A 16,334-nucleotide genomic window follows, 5' to 3' on the forward strand; every position below is an offset into this window, starting at 1 on the left:
AAGATACCAAGATGAAGGCTTCTTAAGAAATCAAAGTGCATAATAATCTGATGTACAGAATGAACTGGTGATTATAATAGAATCAGGGACATAGAAAGGAAATGGACTGACTATTCTTGGGGGGGGGAAGGGGTGTGGGAGATGCAGGAAGAGACTGGACAAAAATCGTGCACCTATGGATGAGGACAGTGAGTGGGGAGTGAGGGCGGAGGGTGGGGTGGGAACTGGGAGGAGGGGAGTTATGGGGGGAAAAAAGAGGAACAAATGTAATAATCTGAACAATAAAGATTTAATTAAAAAAAAAGAAATCAAAGTGCTCGCCATATAGCTCTCTAAGACTAGTGCAAGGGTCTCCTTACCTCCACTATGGGGTCAAACCTAAGAGCAGCATCTCCATGCCTCCAAGTCTTCATTTTTTCCAGCAGTGCACAAGGACAGTTGGTTGAGTACAGAATAATTAAAAGTGAATCACTGTGATCCACCTCGAATCACAAAATTAACATATGATTCATTCAACAAACACTGATCAAGCATCAATCATATGCCAGGCTCTATACTAGTCTCCAGAAATACAGTGGAAGCCAAAACAGAAGTGGTCTCTGAACTTTGGAGCTTACAGCCTAGTGAAGAAGACAAACATTAAGCAAAAAACTCCTAAGTGAATAAACATGTGCACACATGACACTTGTGGTTCATACCAGGAGTGACTAAAACATAGTGCTATTAACAAAAAGGTCACTATTTCGATTGGAGATTGGGAAGCCCTCAAAAGGTGACAGTTAATCATAGATATGAAGGATAAATAGGGGATAAATAATAAATGATAGAGAGGAAGAATGTTCTAGGGAGAGGAAACAGAATTGTGGAAGCCATGAAGTTGGAAAATATTTAATGTTTTCAAAGAATAGGAAGTCAATATGAATGGACTCTATTGAGCAATCCAGAGAGAGGTCAAAGATGAGACCAAATCTGTAGACAGGAACCAGATCATTCTAAGCGTTAGAGGCCATGAAACACATGGTGACCCAGTGACAGGCTTTTAGTTGGACAGGAGCATGGGGATGCTTGCATTTTAAAACTGTGGAGAAATCCAGGCAAGTAGCTATTTTATAAGTAAAGCATGATAATGACATTGAATTATCCAGTGAACCTCTGCTGATGGGTCAATTTGAAAGGAGAGTGATGTGTCAGAATGAGAAGAGATATAAATAAGCAAGTGTCCAGGGAGCAGCTTTGCAAGTGCATGCATTTGCCAGGGCACAGCTGGCGGAAGACTCGGTAGAGGACCACATGGGTCTACACTGCGGCAGAAGCAGAAGTGACTGCTGGTTTGGAATGATTCTCTTCCTTTCGAAGCCTCTGTCACATCTGTAGATCAGAGAATTTCACCTAACCTAGATCAAAGTCCCTGAAGATGAAAGGGGTTTTTACTCTGGAAAAACTGAACTGGCCCAATGAGACATGAACTGAATAAGGACAGTCGTTTCAAAAATCAAACATGTCCGAATATTTCCAGGCATAACACCATCAAAATATTAACTGACCAAGCAGAGAGACAGATTCAATACTTGTGAACTTAAAAGCAGTCTTCCAAGTGGAATGCTGTAGAGCACCCTCTCTCTACCACCTGCTTCATTGTGAAGAGCTGGTCACACCAACTGGTTTGCAGTGTCTGTTGATTCTGCAACCAGATATGTGTGGGTATGGGTGTGGGTGTGGGTATATGCGTAAAATAAAATTTCCATGTACACCAATATTTTGTGCTGTCATTTTTCTTGAATCTGAAACAATACTTAGCTTTTATTAGCCTTATTAACTCCCACTCCAGTACTATTCTCCTCACTGCCCTAGAATAATCTTTCTAATGTTAGACATAATCCTGCCCTTCCACTTCTTAAAATCTGTGTTAGCTCCTTGCAGAAAACAATATATTTCTAACTCTCTAGTTTTTGAAACCTTTTAAAACAGTCCTTGATTTCTTTTCAGGTTCATTTCCTACCACTTAACCCCATGAAGCTAAAACTCCAAATACTCCAGGAAGGTAAAAACACCCACAATTACAAATACAAGGGAAGGGACTTCCGGAGGAAAGGGTCAGTGTCAGTCTGACCTCTAGAAGGATCAGCACCTTGGGCAGAGACCTGCCCTTCACATTCTCTCAAGCCCTAGAGCAGTGGCTCTCCACCTTCCTAATGCCACGACCCTTTAATACAGTTCCTCATGTTGTGGTGACCCCCCAATTTCATTGTTACAAATTGAACATAATTAAAGCATAGTGATTAATCACAAAAACAATATGTAATTATATATGTGTTTTCCGATGGTCTTAAGCGACCCCTGTGAAAGGGTCATTTGACCCCTAAAGGGGTCACGACCCACAGGTTGAGAACCACTGCCCTAGAGGGAAGTTCACATTATTGATGTCTTTTGGACTCTGTATTTTAGAAAATATATCTACACTCATAGGAAATTGTACAGGAGAGCTAAAGCTCTTTCCAGATTCTGAAAATCTTCAGAAACCCTGGTGAACCATGTGCTAGTAATGGAAAAATTACCATTCTAACCCAAGTGGAAACTGGATATTTGAAAAATATTCCTATTTATTCGTGATTATATCAGCCACGTAGATTTTCTAACACCTCAGTGCCTTGTATTCTCTTCTTTTGGTAGTTTCTGTAAGATGACTATCGATTTCTTCTCTTCGTACAGGCATACGCCTTTCTACTTACTGACAGGCGGAGCCTGTTTCTCCACTCTCTGAGGCGGGCCTGTGACTGCCATTAATAATCATGTGCATCAGAAGTGATGCTGGCCAGTCTGGACCAAGCTTTGAGAAGACTGGCATTCCTCCGGGTGTTCTCAGAGCACTTGCTCTGGAGGAAGCAGCCGTCATGCACGAGTCTCATTTCCATGAGTCAGCCATGCTACAAGGAAGCCCGAGTTAGATGCAGAGGGAGAGCGCAATGCCGGCCAGCTCCAAATGTTCTCGTCATTTCAAACAAGGGGTCTGGCATGCAAATAAAAGAACCATTTGGGCATTCCATCCTCAGCAGATGCCACTCAAGGGAGAACCAAAGCCCCTGACACATGGCCTTGGAGAGCTGTCCCAGTTATATCTAGCCATGCAGGCCATTCCAGCCGAGTCTCCTCCTATTCATACAGACACAAGATATCCCTGCTGTGCCCTACCCAAACTCCAACCCTACAAAACTGTGATAAACACACAGGGTTGTTGTTTGATGCCATTAAGTGCCCATATGGTATGTTATGCCAGAGCAAAGAGCAATAATATGTTTCTCACTTTCTGCCTTGACAAACTTGGGCCACTCATCCTTTAAAATTCAACTCCTCTGGGATATTTCCTTGATCATCTTGAAGCAGCCCAAGAAGCCTATTTTCATTTCCTATTTATATTCTACCAACTCATCTTGGCTTTTTTCTCACCTCATAAACCAACATGATCCAAAACCCTTCCTAGTCAGCAAGTTTCAATAACTAAAGAAACATCTTAGCTCCCAGGACAAGGGGTGTGGGGAAGCCAGCTTTTCATCACCATATATGTTGAACCCATATAACAGGTGCCCACTGTCTCCCATAACCTTCTCAGATAACTGATGTTCCCGCGGCTACTTGGGAGGCCATCCAGTCAACGGAGAACCACAACCTGCTGTTACATCTTCTTCCTGTGTTTACTGTGTTTCTTGCTTATTCCACCGGCAGAGCCAGATAGCAGCCTATCTGAGTCCGAAGACCACCAGTGGTTATCCTTTCCTTTCTTCCTGACGAGAGAAATGATCATATCACATTCCCAGACCAGCCAATGGTCGACTACTTGAGGACACTTTGAGTAGCAGTTCCCAGTTTTGCAGGAACCATAAAAAGAAACTTGTAAAGTTCCTGCTGGTATTGACAGACGAGGGGTTGGTGGCAGGGGTGGGAGACATGCTGAAATCTGGCAAAGAAGCATTCTTTGATTCCTTTCTGTCTGCACTCAATTCTGGATGCAGAAAACAGGACAACAGTATGTAGTGTGAGCTGTACCAGGCTTTCTAAATATCCATTTTTATTCTTTCTTAGTATACAGGATTGCTATGCCTGAGTCCCATCTGTGTATACATCCATCCACCTATGCACTCAACTAAATCAGAATTGGGGGGCACTCTGTGCTACACACCATGCTATATGCTGGGGATAGAGTAGTAAGCAGGACATAAATGGTCCCCCTCCCCCCTTGGAGCTTGCCATCCATCACAGGGGTTGGAGCTTCAATAAACCCATTTGGAAGATGAGGTCAGTGCTGAGGAAAAAGGGAACAAAATTCTATGACAGAATCTAACAATGAAATCCAATCTAGTCTGGGGAGAACGGGGTGGAGAATGGAAGAAATCCATGAGCTGAGATCTAACAGAGTCATTTAGGGACAGAGTGTGGGTGTAGCCAGTGCTCTAGATGAGGAGTTGGGAAACATTTCAGCTAAGGGCTAGAGAGTAAATATTTTAGGCTTTGTGAGCTAGATGGTCTCTGTAGCAATTACTCAGTTCTACTGATGTAGCACAAAAGCAGCTACCTATAGACTATTCTTTAAAAAAAAAAAAAGCATGGCTGTGTTCAAATAAATATTTACAAAAACAGAGAGTGGGCTGTATCTGGACTGTGGGCTGTAGTTTGCCCACCCTGCTCAAAATACAGTAACAGCATAAACAAAGGTGCTGTGGTAGAAGGGGTGTGGAAAAGGGGAAGCACCAAAACAAGAAGGTAGTGTAACTGCTGGGGCCCGTAGAGAAAGGGGCAGTGAGATGTGAGAACCTAGAGAGGATGGCCAGGCAAGACCTGTAAGAAAGGTCAGGGTGTGGACTTTGGTTTGTAGCTTAAGAACAATCAGAAGCCAGGGATGGATGAGGCAACATGCTCAGATTCACCTTGAATAGCTCTCCCTGGCTGTTTAGAAGAACGTGGATTACAGAATGATAAGAATGAATATGAGGCTTATTTAGAGCAGTGATTTCCAACACTGGTGTGCTGCAAAAATTTAAAACATGCAATACCTGCCTGCTTAGTCAGGGGAACTGACCTCTCTTCCCTTATATTGTCAAATAAAATAATGACAAAAGCACACACAACAATAGCTGCCTGGTGTGAATGAATAAAAATTATAGCTATTTTTTTGTCAATCGATTGGCAAAAAAATAGATTTTTTTTTGGTGTGCTGCAGAATTTTAGTAACTAGTTTATGTGTGCCATGAGATGAAAACGGTTGAAAGTAGCTGATTTGGAGGCTACAGATCTTAGTGAGGTAAGAGATCCTGTGACTTGGACAAGGATGGAGGCAGTAGATGTGGATGGGTTCTAGACATATTGAAGATGTAGAATAATCCAAACTTGGTGTTGAATTGATGTAGAGCGAAAGGCAAAGGGAAATGTCATGATGAATTTATACTGTATCTTTGATGAGTGGACCTTTACTCTTGTGTCTAACATATCGCCTCCTGTTTTAGTTCCAAGAAATATAATTTTATTTTCATTTCCAGCCTCCATAAAATTAGGAAACCAACTCCCATGGCTGGTAAGGTGAAAAGCAAACCACCTGAAGGGAGATGAATCACATAGCTAATGGGCCAGGACAGCTTCCTCTCACCAGGCACTAGCATCTCTCTACTACATCATGTCCTATCACTGTTGCCTGCGTTCACTGTCATATCATGGGCTTTTGAGGGTAGAACTGCTTTTGTCTTGTGTGTGTCACCGACACTTAGTAATTTGGTTGGGGGATTTTCTCACTTGATGTATGCCCATTCTCGAGGTAGGCTTGGGTTAGAGATGTATTAGATGTGATGTGAGTAGTTCTCTCAATACAGTCAAGAGCATTCCACCGAAAGTCAGCCTGAGTAAGCAACTTCAGGACACTCTCCTTCTGAAATGAGCAGGAGACCATCAAAGGATGATGGCAATGGTAATGCAGAGGACGGAGGGGTTTTGCCTAACCTTGGCCCTTTAATCTTTTCTTCCACTTCCTCAAATGCTACTTTTTAAAGATGTGCCCTTTCTAAACTTCGAATTCCTATCTTCTATCTGCTGCCCACCTCTGGGGGCCATGGGACAACCTTGCACCTGGGCAAGAACTTTAGGAGGGCTCCTTGACCTTGGTGGTAGAGTTAACCTTATGAGTTCATTGATTTTCTAAGGTATGTAGATCCACCCCAATCCCTAACATATAAATCAGACTTCAGGCTCTTTGAAATTTCTACTTTGAATCAGAAAATTCTGCTTTAAATACTGAGATCCTGTCCTGGCAAGTGTTGCTCAGGGGTTATAGTGTTGGCCTGAAAACCAAAGGGTCGCAGATTCAATTCCCAGTCAAGGACATTTACTGGGTTGAAGGTTCAATCCCTGTCCTCAGTTGGGGTATTTGTGGGAGGCAACCAATTGATCTTTCTCTCTCACATATCTCCCTCTCCTCTCCTCTCCTCTCCTCTCCTCTTCTCTCCTCTCCTCTCCTCTCCTCTCCTCTCCTCTCCTCTCCTCTCCTCCCCTCCCCTCCCCTCCCCTCCCCTCCCCTCCCCTCCCCTCCCCTCCCCTCCCCTCCTCTCCTCTCCCCTCCGCCATACTTTCTTCACTTGAAACCTCTCTCTTAAAAACAACAACACAAAACTGAGATCCTATCATAACCCAGGCTGAGTAGACAACCAGGAGGCCACCTAATCAATTGACTCCTTCGTACACTCTGAGTTCCATCTCAGGGCCCAGGTGGATGACCAGAAGGTTCTGCACTTGGACCACATCCACACAGCCCCTTTGATAGTCCCCTGTTTGCCCTCAGCTTTTACTGACTGTTTTTTTTTTTTTATCAGCACTCCTCATATGTAAATCCTGGTTCAATGTTCTGGCTCTTTCATTTACTTGCTGAGTGACCCTGGGCATCCCACTGAATGGGTTTCATCTTGATGTGTCTCAGCTTCCTTATTCATGGCCAAGTCTTCAACCACCTTGTACACAATGAGATGCTTCAATGGTTAGAAGACAGAAACCAGAGGAAGAACTAGTGAAGAAGCTTAGGAAATGGCTGGGGAGGAAGGAGAAACCCCAGGAGAGTAGAAGCCAAGCAAAGAAAGTATTTCAAGAAGGATGGGCTGCTGATAAGTCAACCACAAACCCAGGTCCAAACCCAGGTTTGGTTTCTCAGTAGCTGTGTGCCCTTGATCCAGTTACTTAATTTCTTTGAGCTCAGTTTCCCTAACCTGCCCCATAGAGTTGTTGAAAACATGAAATGAAATGATGCATGAAAAGTTCTTTGTCCAGTAATTACTCACAAAATGCTAGCTAGTCGAATTATTAGCTATGTTTTCAACTTATCAAGGCGGTAGCTGTGAGCTGAGGGGGGAAAAAAGGTCTCTAAGCTGGGTTTCTTCTGCTACCTAGCAACTGTGTATTTACATTTTCAACATCACTTCTTTATCCCTGATTACTTTAGCAAGCACTTTGTAAGCGCCCCGTTGTAATTCAGGACCACCTGTGAGGTGTACAGAACAATTCTATTTTCTCCTCAAGATATAGAGGCCTGGCATAAATTGTCAAAAGCAACTTCAGCTTTGCAGCTTTACTGAGGTCTCTTTGGAAGGGTATTGAGAAGCAATGCCTGGCCAGCTCACAAAGGAAAGGCCTGTAGGTGATAAAACGCTGTCCCTACTTATCCACCATGCAAAGCTGAACCCAGACAAATCAAGACAACATGAGGCCAGGTTCCAACAGCATGCAAAGGCGCCTAACGCTAAGATCACTCTAATTTCCTGGAAAGTGAATCTGATGAGGCTAGAAATGTTAAGTCCCAGAGGCAGAGTCCACATCTCTGGCCATATGAGCTCAAACCACAGCACCCGGTGCCCCAAACCCCCTTCTCTGAGCCCACCATGCTCCTTATACCTCCACGCCTTTGTCTCTTCCACCTGGGACAATCTTCCTCCGGTACTTCCTTCAAATCAAAATCCATCTCCTTCATAGAACTCTGATCAGTGTTTCTGGGGCACTATCCATGCCTTTTCTCTATCACTTATCACATTAATTGAAACCAATCCACTTCCAAATCTCCTCTTGAAAGACAGTAATATTCCTGAAGGGAGACACCGTGTCTTATTTAACTTTACAATTCCTACATTGCTTGGCATATAGTCAGCATTCGATGAATATTTAAAGGAACACCTCAGCTTCTCCCATAACCAAGAAATGAAAAATATAATTCAATTATAGAAGGATCTGTTTTGTGTAGAAATCAGATTGGGGGTCTACAGAAAATATTTTAAGACAAACCATTATTAACCAAAGTTTAGTCTTCTGCAGGAGACCATGGGACAAGGACTAGAGTGATCACAGCCCTCAATTCTAGCCCAGGTTCTGCTAGTGACTCAATGAATGACCCTGAGAAAACGCAATTCTTCATCTTTAAGATGAGGAGTTGGATCAGATGGTGTCTAATATAATTTTTGGGTTTTGATGATCTATGATATCCCTTTTTGAGTCTAATATCCTTCTCTGAAACTTGCCTTCATTTAACCCCTTAATGTCTGTGATGGATAATTTGTCAACTTTTTCAAGGCTACTTAAATTTCCATTTTCACTTCCCAGGAATAAACAATCCCATTCAACACTGAGTTACCAGGAACTTAATAAGTGTGCCCTTTAATCTGTCAACCAAGTGGATGATCACAAGATATTCAATAACCCCTGTAAAATACTCGATAAAACTGGAGGCAGCGAGCTTGTAACATTCAATTCTTTTCCCAGATTCAATTTAATCCCGAAGCACCCAGAAAATATAATTGTGCCTGCAAACAGAATTTCGGGCATTAAAAAAAAATCATCTTCACAATGTTCTGTTGAAATCTCGGTTTCACTATGTGACTCATGATTGCTTTTCCTTGTAAATTTCCACTCCTTCCACCCTGACTATTAGGATGTTTGCTGTTCAGACAAAAGGAGAGAAAGTTCCAGAGATGGTTGGGAGGGAACCTCTGGGCTTGGGACCCTCACAGCTATCCACGGGCTTAGCAGCCTTCAGGTCCTCTAAGTGTCAATGTCTCCTTGGTGAATCCACCTCAAGAAAGGGGAGGTAGAGCCTTCCTCTCCCAGGGTGCCCGTCACTCTACTGTTGCCAGGACAACAGCACATGGAGAACCAGGGCTTTGGAAGATGGCCGTCCTGGGCTTTACTATGTACTAGGATTCTCAAACTTGAACATGCGTCAGCATCACCTGGAAGGCTTGTTACAGACAGTAAGCTTGAGGTTTAGTAGGCTTGGGGTGAGGCCCAAAAATTTACTTCCAAAAAGTTCCCAGGTGATGCTGATGCTGCTCATCTGGGGACCACATTTTGAGAATCACAGCTTTGAGCAAATGACTCATCATCTGTGGACTTTGGTTTCTCCTCTATAAAATGGGAATAATACTTCTATCTTACAAAGGGAAGCATAGTGGAGTGGTCTTGGCTGTGGGGTGTCAAACACACCTGGGCTTAAGTTCCAGCTCAGCTATTTAAACCTATAAAGTCTGGGGCAAGTTCCTCACTTTTTAAACCTCAGTTTCCTCACCTATAAATAATCAGAGATAATCATAACAGTTATTGAATCCTCCCAACATACTGATGAGATAAGATAAAGCATATAAAACTCTCAGCTGGAAATGGGCTCATAATTAATGCTCAATAGATGATAATTGGTATTATGAACATTAATAATGATTACATTTTGAGGGCCCAAACTGGGATGATTAAGTGAGCTCACTGGCTGAAATAATCAGAAATCAAAAATATTTCAGTATGCTGGGATAACAGGGCCAAATCTCACAAAAAGACTCTGCTTGGATGAAATATAGAGTCCTTTACTTGGGCCCTCAAATTCATCTTCACCTGGGCTGAATGAGGCTGCCTTGTTTGGTAGATATGTGATAGACATTTGGAGGTTAATTCAAACATGAGCCTTGTATTCTGGACCCAGGTTTGGAATCCAGCAGAAGGGTAATGACAGCTCTCCGAACTTCCAGCAATTAAGCCCCATGAAGGGGGTCATATTTGTCTTGGACATAGACATAGGCCAAATGGAGACAGAGGTGTCAATCAAGATTTTGAGTAGACTGAAAAAGAGAAATGTATCCAGAAGAAGGCTGATGTGGGGACTGCTTAGCCTCAGGGAAGGACCTCCAGGGCATACAGGTGGCAGCAGTCCAACAGCTGGCGGAGGGGTGGGAGAGACAGGAAGAGAAAGACTGACTTCATTATCCATGTGACACCAGAGGGCAGACAAGGGCCAGCATATGGTTGCTGACCAATACATATTTGTGTGCAAAACCAGGAATGAATGAATGGGAGTTACAAGAGTAGATTTTAGGTTAAAAGAAGATAGAATTCATTACCAGAAGAATTGGAACCAAACATGGGCTTGGAGCTAGAAAATCTTATTTTGAATGCTAGTTCCATTACTCATTCATTCATTCCTTCATCCATCCAAACAAATCTCAATGAATATCAAATGGGCCAGATAGTTGAGCAATGGCCAGCGTATGTACTGGTCACCAACCATGAAGGGCTCAGAAATTCATTCTGAGGAATTTAGCCTTAATCTACCTCAGGAGCAATGGGGAAGCACTGAAGGATTTTAAGCAAAAGAGTAAAAGGTTAAGTTGGGGTATTACAAAGATGGGACAGCAGAAATGTATTTAACCTCATTGAGCTTAGGTTTCCTTACTTATGACATTAAGACAGTAATTCCTCCCTGGTAGCAAAGTTTTGAAAATTACAGATTATATGTGAACAGCACTTAGCAAAATGACTGCCCCAGAGGAGCTCCTGAACAAAGGGAAGGTGGCATCAGCGATCCTTAACATGGCATGCTATCACATCCCTCATTTCTCCCGGGAATGTCATGGTCACACCAATCTTTCCAGAGACCCATTTCTGCAGCTGGCTCACCATCCTCCTGAAAGGGTTAAGGAATCTTCCTCGGGAGCTTGCCATCACCCCAGCCAATCCCCACTACATTTAAAAAGTCATGACCTATCTTCTCCATTTGAATTGTTTTAGTTACATAACACGTTTCTAAAATAATCAGGTTAAAATCTTGCCTGGTGCTTCCCTCTGCCTTCTCCATCTCTGCCAAACCACCCCAGGGGGTATCAAGCTTGAACATTTCCATACCTGCCTGTAAGGAAACACTCTTATGTGGTCTGTGGGCTGAAAGACAGGTGGAGCATCAGGTGTCAGGATCCGCCCTCCTCCTAAGCAGCACATATCTCCTAAGGCTACTGTGTGCTGCCTACCAGGTATATGCTCAGTCACACTGGAGGTGCAAAGTCAGGGGAAGGGCCTGGTGGCTCTTAGTGCAGGCTGCTAGTGCAGCCCCTGTTGGGCTGTGTCAAGATGCTCATTGCTGAACCATCTGTTTGCACTGCTAGGCTGTGAGCTCTCTGTGGACAGGGGCCATTGCATGCTCATCTCTCTGTCCACCTACAGGGCTTGGACCAGCTCAGGGATGCCCAAGGATGGGACCATAGGTCTACAGTCCCAGCTTCTTAAGAAGCTGTTGTGACAATTCCCACTGATTCTGCCTGTGAGAGCATCCGATGCCCTAGGACCGTGGTCAGCAAACTGCGGCTCGTGAGCCACATGCGGCTCTTCGGTCCCTTGAGTGTGGCTCTTCCTAAGCCTTAGGAGTACCCTAATTAAGTTAATAACAATGTACCTACCTATATAGTTTAAGTTTAAAAAATTTGGCTCTCAAAAGAAATTTCAATCATTGTACTGTTGATATTTGGCTCTGCTGACTAATGAGTTTGCCCACCACTGCCCTAGGAGTTCAGGCTCTGAAGTGGACAGAGGAACCAAGGTAAGGCCCTGAGCTCCCAGCCAGCAAGGCTGCTCATCTTGATCTCCTTTCTCTCCATCGCTAGCTTTGAGGTGGAGAGAAAGCTAAAGGTGAGAGGAAAGACAAAGGCACTTGGTTTTGAAAGTAAAACATGTGCTTTGGGGTCCAGACCTCACTATCTCTTCATCATGTGACTCGAGGAAGATCTTTTGATGTCTCAGTGCAGCAGTTTTCTCAACTGTAAACTGGGGCTAATAACAAACATACCAATTGTACAGGGTTCCTGTGAAAATGGACTGAGATGCCATATTTGAACATGCTGATCTCAGAGCCTGGCACCTCGTGGGGATCTGATTGGCTCCATGACAGGGCCTGCGCCAGGCCTCCATGTAGGACACAGCCGTGGCCGCAGCTTCTGCCCACATGGCTGAAAAGCTGGGTGACCATCGGGAGAGAAGTGGAGCTGAGCTCGCCCCCAGCCTCAGTAGCCCCACTCAGTGAGACCTGTGAGCGGTGGGCTGCCACTGATGGTACAGGAGAAGCCAGATAATACTATTTGGCTTCGATCCCATCATACTCTATATGTGCAACATTGAGCTTATTTACTTCAGTTCTTTGAAACTAGGTTTCCTCATTTAGGAAATGGTAATATTATTTAATTATGGGGTTCCTAGGAGACTTAAGAGTGGGGTTTGTATAAAGCATCAGATCTAGTAAGTGCCAATAAAAGTTATCTACCTCTCTGGGCTTTCACTACTAGGAAGCTCAGAGGCAAATTGGAATTTGAAAGTTACCAGCCTGCATAGTTAGATTACTTTTTAAACATAATTCCATTTTAATATAACCTGTTTTTGACCTCCGTGTCTTCATTTATGTTTTCCTGATCCCGATCATTTATTTCTCTTACAGCTGTCTTATTTTAGGTACTTTGACAAGATATTTCCCAAATTCTTTGCAGAACTAGGTGGAGAGAACCTAACTGATGTCAGGAGAGATGGGTCCTCACTCTGACTGTGCAAATGCCTGTGTGATGTGGGGCACGGGGTCTCTCTGAACCTCAGTTTTCTCATCTGTAGACTGAGTGCAGTAATAACCCTGCTAGCTACCTCATGGTGCAAGAATAGGATCTCTCACTCCTTTGCGAAAGTACTTCCATAAACTATGAAAAACCTGTAAGAGAAAACATTTATTCTTTGTGAAACGATGCCCCATTTTACTTATTTTTGCAATAATCCCCTTCTTCAAACTGTGCCTGAGACTCATGGCACAGGGACAGGTATATATTAAGTGTTGAGAAACGGTCAATGAATCTCATCTCCAAGGCCTCAGCCATGCCTGTTTCCTTACTCAGCAGAGAGCTTGAAGGCCCAGTGTCTTTTTTGACCTAGATTGTCTTCACCCACCAGAGATGGAACCATTCCACAGAATGGAAGCATAAAAATAAAGACAGAGTTAACTAACAGTACCCAATGAGTAAGTGAGTCTGTCATATGCCATATGGGAAAGGCAGGCAACCAAAGTCCCTATCATAGGGAGTCAACAGGGATTTGTTTTGAAGCATTCTGACTTGGCCTGAAAATGAACAAGAAGATGACACCATGAATAAAAGATATAAAGATAAAGATATAAATAGGGATATAAGAAGAAAGTCCCAGAAAACAACCCCAGTGAGTGAAAGATCTCAGAAAAAATAAAACACAACCAGGCACACAGGGCAATAAGATCAAAATCAGATTACTTGATTAAAGCCAGCATTTCTTTAAACTGAAAACAATGCATTGTTGGTCCTTGAAATATGACATGCACTCCTTTTTTCAAGAACGTCAAAGCAATGGCCCATACCCCACACAGCCCCATCACCCTTGCCACCCAGAGGTCATTGTTCCTAATGCAAAATTGGGGGGCTTGAGTGAATGGATGTTGCAGAACTTAGCATAGCAATGACTTGGACTAGAAAACCCCAGAAAATAAACCTTTGCATGGAAAAGCAGAGTTTGAATTAGGTCAGGGCCCAACTGTTCAATAATGAAATAATTGCTCGGGGCACGTTCATCTGTAATCTTTTCCAATGTGACATCTATTCTTGTGCTCTGCTACTCTCAATGCTTCCTCACCATTTGCAAATAATCCTAGGCTAGGGCCTCCTAAAGATACTGCCGCCGAAGCAGACAGTCACTTCCCTAATGCCTCAAAAATAGATTCAATTTTATATACAGCAGGGTGATTTCAGAAGCAATTTCAACATCTCCAGTGTAAGCATTACTTATATTTTTTTCTCCCTCAAATCTTATTCCAGTGGTTCCACAAGGCACTTGGAAAGGCACCTGATGCATTCCAGGGCGCTCAGAAGAACCCAAGAGCATGTTTGTGGCTATAGCCTGAGGACACTAGCTGCATAGATTCAATCCTAACATGTTGATTGATGCAAACAAATGCAAAATTTCTTAATAACTGAATATAGTGTCAATTGAAATTTGTTTTTCCTGTCTTTTTAAAAAGCAGTATCATTAAAATGAATGCATATACATATATGTCTCTGTGTGAGTATATATAAAATACACATATCAATCCTCTGGAAATAGTATCTCTGGATTTTAAAATATCTGATTAGATTCTGTACAGTATTCTGCCTGTTCCTCTCTGGCTGGCTAATCCACCTCAGTCTTAGGCGCTTTCTTCTGAAGAGTCTAAGTTTTGGCCCATGAGGAAAAGGGTGATGATGCTTCCCCTTAAAATCTAAGAAATTGGTGTTACCCAGGTTTTTATTTCAGGTCAGAAAGCTAAGGTCAGAAAACTTTGAGGTCACAATGATTGTCATGCGTCTTAGACTATAACCTTTTTGCCATTCAGAGTTCTCCAAGGACATTCTTATAAGTGCAAAAAAGGTGTGCACAAGAGACTGGCCTGTACAGGAAAGGTTTTGGGCAAATGGGTGGCATTCAGTCAGTATGTGTCATCAGATAGACTTGCCCCGGGCCAAAAGCAGCAAAGTCAGTGACAAATTAATACAGCCAGCGGCTGGGGGGAATCCATAAGGGCATACCACGCCCATTTCCTTGCTCATCCCTCTTTCCCTCTCCTGGTCCACGCCACTATTCCCTTTCCCCGGGCCCCAGGGAATGTATGAGTCCCAGCAATTGACTTTGGTTGAGAATGGAAAAGGACAGGCTTTATGGTTCGGCAGACCAGAAACTTGCTCTGCACTCAGAAAAATGAAAGCTAAGTATTTGTTCATGAAATAATCACTATGTGCCATTAGACTTTGTCTTTAAAGCCATTACTCAACTACAAGAAGTGCTCAGACTGAGCTTCATTAATAATGGGCAAACTGACAGCATGTGTCTATTGATAGAAGGCAAGGAGATGCACATGAAATCACCTATGTTGTATTTTTGCCAACATGTTTAACCTGAATGTAATCATGATGAAAAAATCAGATAAATCTGAATTGGGGAATACTCTATGGGACAACTGGTCTACCCTTTAAAAAATAGTCAGCATCCTGAAAGATAAAATACAGGTGGGAGGGCTATTCTAGATGACAGGGGCTGAAGAGATATGATGACCAATCTAATGTGATCACTTTTATTGGATTAAAATAATAATCATGATGATAATAATAATAAATGTTAGGGCCACTGAGGAAATTCAACTATGGGCTGGTATATTAGGTATTGAACTAAGGTTACATTTCTTGGGTAGGATAAGTTCATTGTGGTTATGTTGAAGAGCTGTCCTAGTTCTTAGGAAACACATACTGAATTCTCTGGAGAATATATATGGAGAGAGAGAGAGAGAGAGAGAGAGAGAGAGAGAGCGCACAAATATCACAAATATGAGCAATTTGTGAATCAAGCCACAGTCTATAAGAGTATTCATTTTATGCCCCCTCCCAACCTTTTTATACGTTTTTTATAAGTTTAAAACTAATCTCTCTTTCCCAAGGCAGCACATCAATATTTGAAAAAGCCATTTCTGCCCTTGAAGTTCAGTATTCTTAACCAGGGTCCCTATAGAACCCCCTGAGTGGCTTTTACCAAACCTACATCCCTCCTTACTCCTCATCCCTGCCTTACCCCGCGTCCCCTCCATACACCTCTTCCTTAAGGAGATTTTGATTCAGTGGGTAAGGCCTGGAACCCAGATATGCGTATTTTGAAAACTGCCTTGGATGGGTTGGTTCTATGCTGCACAGGAGGTTAAGAACAACGGGTCTGAGTTACCCTCAGATCCTGGGTCCATCAGGAACTAGCAGTGGAACTCCGGGTAGGTCAGCACAACACCCTGAGCCTTGGAATCCTTTTCTATAAAATGGGAACAATAACACTGGCTGTAGTTAGGGAGGAGGGCGGTCAGTAAACATTTGCTTTTTTTCTTTCTTCATCTTCTGAAGATCTGAATCATCCCAAACTGATCACATCCAAAGTGATTTTTACAAAATATGGTTTCTTCCATTTGTCATTGACACAGTGTGTGGAGGTCATCTGTC

At 43.0% G+C, this 16,334-nt stretch overlaps 1 protein-coding gene across 1 annotated transcript in view; it reads right to left on the bottom strand.

Annotated features, from left to right (window-relative positions):
* The window catches only part of PTPRT (protein tyrosine phosphatase receptor type T), a 682,122-nt gene that overhangs the window by 100,607 nt on the left and 565,181 nt on the right, over positions 1–16,334 (bottom strand). The gene's annotated exons all lie outside the window — the stretch shown is intronic.

This window comes from Myotis myotis, unplaced genomic scaffold (assembly GCF_014108235.1).
Source record: "Myotis myotis isolate mMyoMyo1 unplaced genomic scaffold, mMyoMyo1.p scaffold_m19_p_9, whole genome shotgun sequence".
NCBI classification, from domain to species: domain Eukaryota; kingdom Metazoa; phylum Chordata; class Mammalia; order Chiroptera; family Vespertilionidae; genus Myotis; species Myotis myotis.